Here is a 9790-nt window from a genome sequence, read left to right as displayed (position 1 = left end):
TTATCTCCTACTTTCACACATCAGCTTACCCCTAAGAGGGCAAGCTGGAAAAAGTTCAGATTAAGTCAGAGTGAAAAAAAAATGGCCTTTTGCTTTAACTAGAGATGCAGTGATTGTAAAAACCAGAGCGGATCATGATTACTTCTTTTGGTGTGTGGCAATAATGGCAACATGTTTGAGCACAAAAACAGACCAGGGTTCAGGTCAGGATGAACAATATCATCAGCATATTGATATCAACAGCTAGCTTAGGAAATGAATGATCGCATAGGCAGATATGAAAGTTTATTACAACTGATATTTTGGCAATAAACATCTGCCTATATCAGCTGTAAATACCGGCTGTACCAACAAATAATTCTGTGGAGTTATAGGCTGGATCAACAAACTAACTTCCACTGAAGTCTTTATCTTTATCATCATCATTCCTAACATTTAAAGTGATTTAAAAACTAAAATGTATTAATTTTTTCATCCTCAAACTTTAATTTGTGTGTTTTGAGCATGGAAGCTTTAGGTCTTGACTATATTCAAATATCGGTATCAATATCGGTTTCGAACCGATCTCTAAATCAGCCTTAATTGCGGATAGACGTCATTTGTCAAAAGGGTGGATAAACTGATTCATCTGTGCATCTCTAGCTTTAAACATATGAGGCAGTCTTTAAAATTTTCAGGGCGTTTTTCTGAGTTTTGTGCATGTGTGAAAGGTGCTGTAGAGACAACATGGAGCCTCTCTGTGAAAGCGATCAGATGTCTGGAGGGATGCTGCACACCAGCGTTTGACTGACAGTACAGCATCATGTTTTCAACTCATCTAAGCTTTGACCTGCAGAAATTAAAAGGCAGACAGAGCCAATGGCCTGTAAAGCAACCTATAGCTCAGGAGTGGCTTTTTACTTAAATAGAGCCTTTCTATTCTTCTTTCTTTTCAGTTAAAAAAGGATGATTTAAGAGACCAATCAGATTTTCCCATCTCTATTCCAATTAGTTTGTCCAAAGACTAATAAAAAATAAAAAGCTATATGAGCCATCAAATGACAACAAAAGCTAACTATTACAAATAAAACATCTAGAAAACATACTTAAAAATTAAACTATCAAAAGCTGCAACCTTGTGGCTAGAACAATCTTATACACAGCCATGGGCATAGCACAGGCTGATTACCCAGGCCCACAGTAGGAGGGGCCCTTGGGAAGCCTAGATTAAAAAGGGTTTATGTTTATTTTTTCTTAGCAATTAGTGTCATTATTAAATCAAAAGCAACTAATTGATAGTCAATATTAATATCAATCAAATTTCAGTCAATGGACTGAAATTTGTATCAAATAGAGTGAAATAAAATACCGGGGGCTCCTGCTCCTCCCTCAAAATGTCCAAATGGTATAGCCCAGCACTGCAAAGTATATATATGTGGCTCATAAATCCGGAAATTATGGTTAAAAAATATATTTAAATGCATAGATATTTGTAAAAATGATGCAAAATGTGTTGCTTGGCTAGCCAGTGGGGGGGGGGCTGTGTAATTTTCTTTCTAGGGGCCCAAAATCCCTAGCTATGTCCCTGCACACAGCTCTTGTGAGTAGCCAAGAATCAAGAAGTCTACTTAATTTAAGTGACTATCCTTGTATGAATTTGGTTCATAAGTACATCAGTGTATATACAGAAAATCTGACAATAAATTTAACACATTTTACAACCTTTTTTCAAGACTCTCTTTATACATTTTAAGACCCAATTGCATCCTCAATTTCTTACTCATTTCTTAAGTGACAGTCACATACTGTGCATGTTTAGTGCTGATTATAAGATTAAAATGTGACAATATAGAAAGAAAAAGCTGGTAGTATTTCTTTGAGTAGAAAAATATGCTTTCTAGAGATCAGACCACGAGAAAGTAGCAGTCAATGGACGGCCTGATTTTTGTGCTCAAGCAGCTAAAAGTAGTCATAGTATCCTAGTGGTCACTTTACTGGTGCAGATGATGAGCTAATAGCTCACTAAAAATGACTTCTAAAGAATCTAATAATTTATTTCCATTAGTCTAGAATGGCTGTGAATTCCCTCAGCATGCAAATTCATTAATCATGTGTTTTAGGTATATATATACAAAAACAAAAGCAGAAAAACTAACCTATGTCCATGTCCGATGAATATTTACATTAAATGCTACAAAATTCAAGATCTTAAAGACTTGCATTTAAGACTTTTTAAAACCTTTTTTTAACAACTTTAAAAACTTTTTAAGACCTAAAGCAAGCCTTGCTTTTTCATGTCTTAAATTCGGTTATTTTTCATATTGGGGTGTATGAACAACTAACCTTTTATCAAGGGTAAACTGCAGTCCTATTCATGGCAATTAACAGAGGTGCTTATGTCTTCTCATCACTACAAAGTTCTTAATCACAAAAAATCACAACAAATCAACAACACATAGCAATGACTCAGCATAATGTGGCTAAATGGCAGTTTAATATTTCATCCGCCAAAAATCTGTCTACCTATGGATACATATTGAAGTAGGCTGAAGTCTTCCTGAATGGAACCACAACCAAATGGAAAGCCTTGAAATCAAATCTATAGTGCCTTATAAAGCACTGAGTATGTCTGTTTCAACATAGCAGGAGCTACCAAAGGCAAAAACATGCGAAAGACTTGAAAATCCACACTCACGTGAAAATACACTGAGAATCTACTATAATAACCACATAAACACACTCTTCCAGATTGTGTAAGAAAATAACTAAATCTTCATGAAAGATGTGCTTGTGTGTTTTAGGATACACAGTTAACCTTAAATCCCTCAGCCTGTCTGAACTCCTGATACTTGGCAGGTGCCATGCCCCCCTCCCCAACTCACACACACACCCACACACACACACACACTGCATCACATTTCAGTGCTGCCTCAGCCTCCAAACACATCCTCTCTCTAGGCAACTATCACTTCATTCATGTTGATATAACAAGTCATTTTGTATTCTGCCACAGCAGCTTACGGCTAATTATACCTCGCATAAATCATATATGTCCTCTTGGCTGAGAGGAAGTAATTAGCATTTCATTAAATGTCCCACACAGAATAAAATCCCTCTGTGAATGGTTAAGGCTTTTTTGCAGTGCGGTTTTTTATTTCCTTTTATTCCCACATGTAGTCTCTCTGTATGTGGCAGGTGATTGTGTACATGAAGGTCTCTGTGTGGTCCTCTTACCTATGCAAAGGAGTAGTGTGGTGAGTCCCACGCGCTGGACTGGTCCGATTGCGCGCGATGGACTCATGTTTATTCTGGAGAACTCCCTCAGCAGAAAGACATACAACTTTGCACGCAATTTATCCACTCCAAGCGGTTCTCCATTTAAAGCAGAACAGATTTATTCCGTGCGACACTGCCTGCAAGCAAAGATGAATGCAACGTCAGTTAAGGCTGTATACCCCCACATATAAGAGCCTACATTTAATCTTAAAGAAGGCAAAGAGGGAAAGAGAAGTCCATGTTCATCGTTTTACTCAAAAATGGTGCATTTTTATCCACACTTGTAATACATCAGCTTTCCAAAGAATCATTTACAGGCTAATTCTTCGATTGGGTTGAGTGTTAATTTCTGGCGATTAAACAGGCACTTCTGGGTTGTGTGAAAACAGACCGTCTGTCACCAATTACCCCCATGGCGGACAGGATATCCAACATTTGACAGCTTGGCTGTAAAGAACATACACCTGAGAAACATCGAGGCTACATACAAAAACATTAGGGACTTAAAAATAAAATATAAACGAACTGAATGAACTATTGTGGTTTTGGTTTGCTTCTTACCATTTCTTTTCTGGTACAGACGCCGCGCATTCATCCAACGTGTGTAGTAAAAAAAATCACCCGTGTCTTCAAATCAGGCAGCAAAATTTCCCCACAGCTTCAAAAAGTCCTCAGAAACCTTTTTTTTTTTTCTCCAGGGGATCTCATGTCACGCGTGGCTCCTGTCGGCTGCGCGTCTTTTTCAAGAGAGAGGTGGCTCCACAGCGCTCCAAATCACTTAAGATATTGCAAGTGACATCCAGTTGCATGCAGTGTCCAAGAAATAGTCCTCAAACTTTCCGGGAGATGAAGAAGCGTGCACAGATCCGAGGGAGTGGATGGATCCCGAGCTGTCTCCGCGCTGCACCTTACCTTGCGTCTGAGGAAACGGAGGGAGTTGGTGCACACGCTGAGGGGAGAACTGGACGCGCACTCCTGGCTGGATTGGCAAATTAGATGGTTTGCGGGCGTCACGTCAGCAACTACTTTGCCATCCAATTCTCGATTTAAATCATATGGGGCTTGCGCATTCTTTTATAAGTCTTAAAACATAAAGAAAAGAAAAGTAAACAGCAGTTCAGACAGCGTTTACACACCTGGTAATGGAACAAATTACTTTGAAAATGATCCACCACAATATTTTAAATTCATGCAGCAGCTTTGCGCGTGCACAAGGCGCAGACCGTTGACGTCGATTTCAGCAGCTTTCACATTGTTGAAGCAATGAAGACGACTTTTAGCAGAATCCAGTAGAATCAAGACAGAAATCACAGGTTTGTGATCAGGGGGAAATGCAGCACATTCATTTGGTAGATATTCCAGAGGAAGTTACATTACCATGGGCAGAAGTGGTTAAAAGTGGCACACAGCATATTTCTTCTTTTTTTTTTATTTCACCGCTTCTATAATCTGGATGGATGATTAGAGTCCAATCAGTGAAAAGAGGAGAGGAAAGGCGCAACCTGTTGTTCCATGGGTCCTTCGTGAGAACCCACAGTGCCCCCTACAGGACACCTCTGTCTGCAAGCTGCTCCTGCCCTCACTGAGCTTCATCACTCATGACTCAGACATGAGGAGCTGCAGCGGAAAAACAGTTTTCTTCAGGCTGCAAAACATAACAGAGCAGTCGCTGGAGTGGCATCAAGGCTCAGCCAATAAGCAGACCCTGCTTTGGAGACTTTAAAATGTATATCATGGCACAGAATGATGTAATTATGTGTAATATGATGCAATTTCAAAGTAAATCATTTACCTGGAAAAAGCAAAGAAACATCAAGGGCAGAGTAAAAGGCTGCAGTACAATGGCAGATTTGAAGACGGCTCCCTCACTGTAGTACTGCTCTTTCATAACTTGAGTAATTCACAGAAGATAGAAAATTTATCCCCCTGGGTTTGGAAGAGAGGAGCTCCATCCCTCTTCTCCCACAATTCATGCTTTTTGCCCTGGCAGTACCACAAAAGTAGAATGAGGTATAGAAGCACAATCCAAATTCTGATTTTTACTCTGAAAGGCTTCTCATAACACAGAGACGACTCATGGGTCTCATATGAGATACAGGCTTTACATTTTTAGGGGATGTTGCATTCTTATGTTTCACTTAATCTGAAAAAAACCTAATCTAATTTTGCATTTGTTCTTTCTAGTGGGTTATTTTGGAAACCCAGTATGCACCCCACAACATTTTATCACTTAAAGCATCTGTAAAGGACTTGTAAACAACAAAGTGGTACATTTCATCTCTAAGCAGATCTTGTCTTGAAAATTCTCATCCTCCTCCCTTTTAATTAACAAACATATCACTCTGTGAATCTGTGCCGTGGGAAATATAAACATGCTGTTTCCTTAACATGGAGTTAATCACTTCGTTCCACACCAACCTGTAGCCTGAGCTACAGAGCAGGATTTACAGTTCGAATCAACCTTTGGTGAACACCTAACCTTTGAAGCATGTTAGGTGTCAGAATAAGAAAAAAACTCTAATCAAAGTCTTGATCACATAGGTCTTTAAGCCAATAGAGAGATGTGAAAAACACCAACAAACACTGTCTTTTATACACTATCAAATTAAAGATATTTTTCACTCTTTACTAATATCATGCTATTATAAAGATGGATAAAAGCATCAAAACCTTGTCCTTGTTGTATTCAGATAAGCATGCCTACTATTTATCATTAAAACATCATACTCGTTTCTTCCAGCTTAATACCACTCTGTTCCCATAAAGCCTGCAGTTGAAATATTACATCTAAAACTGTCAAACACAACTGAAAAACACCTGAGCAGTTCATCAATTTCAGAGGGAAAGGGAGTACTTACTGTATATTCAGATCTATGATGCACAAATGGTTAGGGATGGGTATTGAAAAAAATCTGCTCTGTATTTTCAACACCCAAAAATCAAAACTTTTAACACCATCAGTGCTGCAGTGTAAAGTCCTTTTATCTTAAAACTGGCACAAATGCATTTGTAAGGGGGCATAAGATCAAAGCACAAGGTTTGGAAATCAAATTAAATTTAAACGTGTCAACTTCAGCTGTGGACTTGGAAAATCATGCTCTTATCACAGTGACTTTAGCTGCAGGACTGTTATCCTCCTCATCGACTCAGATCAGCTGTGAAAAGTGCTCCCACCTTTGCAAAAAGTCTCATTGGTTAAAAATAATAATCCAGTGTTGAAATCTATGTTGTAATTGGAAGAATAAAAGATAATTTAGCTACGTTACCATGGTGTTCTGCCATAGTCAAACAAAAGTTGAAATCACAGAAATCATTGTCTTGGATGTAACTTGATTACTTTCAATGGGCTCTATGTAACTGCTTCGACATTTATCAATCATGTTTATTTTCCATGTGAAGGTGGACTTTAGTCTGATGTGGAACATGGCACCCTAACTTTCATGGTGTTGCGTCATCAAGCCTCTAGGCTCCTCTCATTAGAAGGTATTCGGAATTCGGGCCTTGTGCACTTGCTCCCGCGCTCGGCCCCACACTCCTTCATCTCCTGCCGCAGAGAGCAGTGAAAGCTAACTGTAGTTTAGAGTGATGCTACAGCTCTGCTGTGGGACAAACCGGACCAGCGATGGCTTTCATACTCACTGAAAAGGTAAAACATGACTTCAAACCATGTGAAATAGGTTGTAATCTAGCTTGGAGTTACCTCGCACTCGTTAGCATGCGTAACAGTACAAGGTTTGATTTCTGATCTGATCCTAAAGCATCAACAATGTAGAAAGTAACCCCACATGGACAAAACCACTAACAGTTTGAGTTTTCTCCTATAAATTATAAGTCTGTCATATATTTGTTATAAAAATAGTGTATTTGTCACTAATTTGTTACACTGTTTTGGAGTAGTGAAGCTGTTGTATTTTATAGATGTAACCTGATAAGACTAAAAGGGAATACTGAGCCCTAACCCGCAATTTCCACACACCTGCACCGTGCACCATAGCGCCGCGGGTTTCTTCCGACCCAAGGCCAGCGACCTCTCCCACTGAAAGCGTGTCTAGAGCACTGCAGCACGGCGTGCAGCCCCAATCAGCAAGCAGAGATCATGGGAGAACTACGAGTTCATGCGGGAAGAGTATAACAACAGTGGACTATTTTACCTTTTGGGGGTAATTTATCATCCTTTCTGGTATAAGTCATTTTATTATTGCTTCCACCATTGGGTGAGTACATTAGGAAGTTAAAACGTTAATGTTTGCTTAAAGGATCTGTGGTTTTATTTAAAATTCTTTGGCTAAATGTCCTCCAAAGTTTACTTTTCCTCATCAGTGGCACTGTTGTAGCGCTGTGACCCACTGACCTCTCGGTGACCCTTTGCTCTCGCTGAAGGATGAGACGTAATGTTGATCTAGTGATGATTAGTGACTGGGTGTCTGTGCATTGTGTTTTATTTTGAAAGAACCTGATATTCTATGCTTGTGACTTTCTTTTTTGGAGCTTTCTGATCGACTGGTATTGACGCGATTTGGCAGTGGCAGGCCCGGCGCAGCAAATAGACCTGTAGTGTATCTCGAATGAAGCAGAGCAGCACTCCAGGCATGCCCCGCTCCATTCTGGGCGGTCTGGAGCGCTAGCTGTGGAAATGCTCTGATAGACTAGAGAGGGAGAGATTTACTCCGCAGTATGATGGTGGGTCACGGCGCGGTCACTGTATTTGGAAATTGGAGGTAACAAAGTAAAAAGTCTACACATTGTTAGCACAACATCGAACTGGATAATAACCTTGCAAAGCAAGATGGATACTCCTGTTTCCGTGTTTCTTACTGTGAATCCATCTTGCAAAGCTCCCATCTGAAATGTTTGGGCCTGGTTAGAAAGTGACAGGAGCAATCAGGAGTAAGAGGCAGTACTTGCGGGCAAGGTGGAGTCGTGATGTAAGCAAGCACCGACGCCCCACATCGCAGAATAGCTTTGCATGGATGCTGCTATAGCATAGGTTTTATCAGAACTTGACGACATTTCTTCATTAGGAGAAGAACAAAGAACAGCATTTTTTTGTAAAAACAACAAAAATCCTCTACTGACATGTCTAAAGTCGCTATGGTTCACATTATGCAGTTTTCTATGGAGTTTAGTCCTCGGTAGCAGCGCACACCTACGACGTCACGTGTGTTGTTGCTCTGATTGTCCCATTAAGATGTGACAGAACATTCATCCAATCACCCTCTGGGTTTCTTTCTAAAGGCTCTGCCCTTTCCCAAACACTGTCTATGGGAGGTTTTCCAGATTGTTATGTGAAATAATCCATCTGGAATGTCACTGATGATTTATCGATGAAGCTTGTCGGCTAACGTTAGCTCAAGCAGTCAGTTAGCAATCAGTGTATTTATTGCAAGTTAACAACAGTCAAAAATCGTAAAACTATCGTCATTTCCTTGTCTGTACTGTATGAGATAATGTTTCACTGCTGTGTCAGCAGTTGAGCGTCAAACATAAATTACTCTCAGATATGCTTTTTAAACTATAAACCTTCAAAAGTGTAACTTCACTTACCTCCTGTAAACACGATGCAGGTAAACCTCCCCCAGTTCACGTAAGCCTTCAGTGAGTAGCAGCTGACGGCTGGCTCCTTCATGCTGGTAGGGGCATGTAGGTCAAGAGCAAGCAATAGGAAAATAGTGCAGTCCACCTAACGGCCGAACCACAGCGGGGTCGCTGGTGAGCGGTATTTTGAAACTTACATATAGCCCCTTTAGGTTGACTTCACTTGAGACAACTGTTAATTTATGCAAGTTAATTTATGTGATTCTGAATAGCTATCAGGGTTTACAGTGGAACAGTGGTGATTTAAAAGGCAAAAGGCGCTAGTAAATATTTGTAATACTTCTCTCAAAATAACAATAGCACTGTATTAAAACAGTTCATTGAATGGCTTCTTCTAACTGCATCTCATCTGACTTTCGACTCTGCTCTGAACACTTCAATTTGCTTAAAAATTGTCTTTCTCCATTACTTTTATATTGTTTCACTGGTTCATTTCACAGTCATAGAAACTCTGAGGACGCCATGGTTCTGACCTTTACTATCGTCTCTGGCTCCTCGTAACGCTGCTGATCCAAGAATTTAAATTTATTGCAGTCAATATAAGTCCCACTGAGAAAGACATAAGCTGCGTGCCCAAGATGTAAATCTTCAATCTCTGTCTCCCACAACTGTGAAAAACATATTATGAAACTGTTCTTTGTGCTTCTCATTCAGTGTTTTCTGGAAAAATGTGCACAGTGCAACCATCCAATCCTCTAGTTTCTATTGGTTTGATTCATATGTGCAGGGCATGTTTTCCTCCCTGCAAGTGATTGTCAAATTTAAGTCGGGACAATTTTAGAGGAGGGGAATACTCGTGGGATGTGATCCTGCACAGACATACATACCAGCTGTGAAATCTTCATTGACGTTTCCCTCCTGGCAAGAACAGACCCCTGGGATTTTCACTACTTATCCCTGAGCGTCTCCTGATGCTTTCTGGGACAGATTGTTACGGCTG

This window comes from Cheilinus undulatus, linkage group 17 (assembly GCF_018320785.1).
Source record: "Cheilinus undulatus linkage group 17, ASM1832078v1, whole genome shotgun sequence".
Lineage (NCBI taxonomy): Eukaryota > Metazoa > Chordata > Actinopteri > Labriformes > Labridae > Cheilinus > Cheilinus undulatus.
This window is presented reverse-complemented; position numbering follows the sequence as displayed.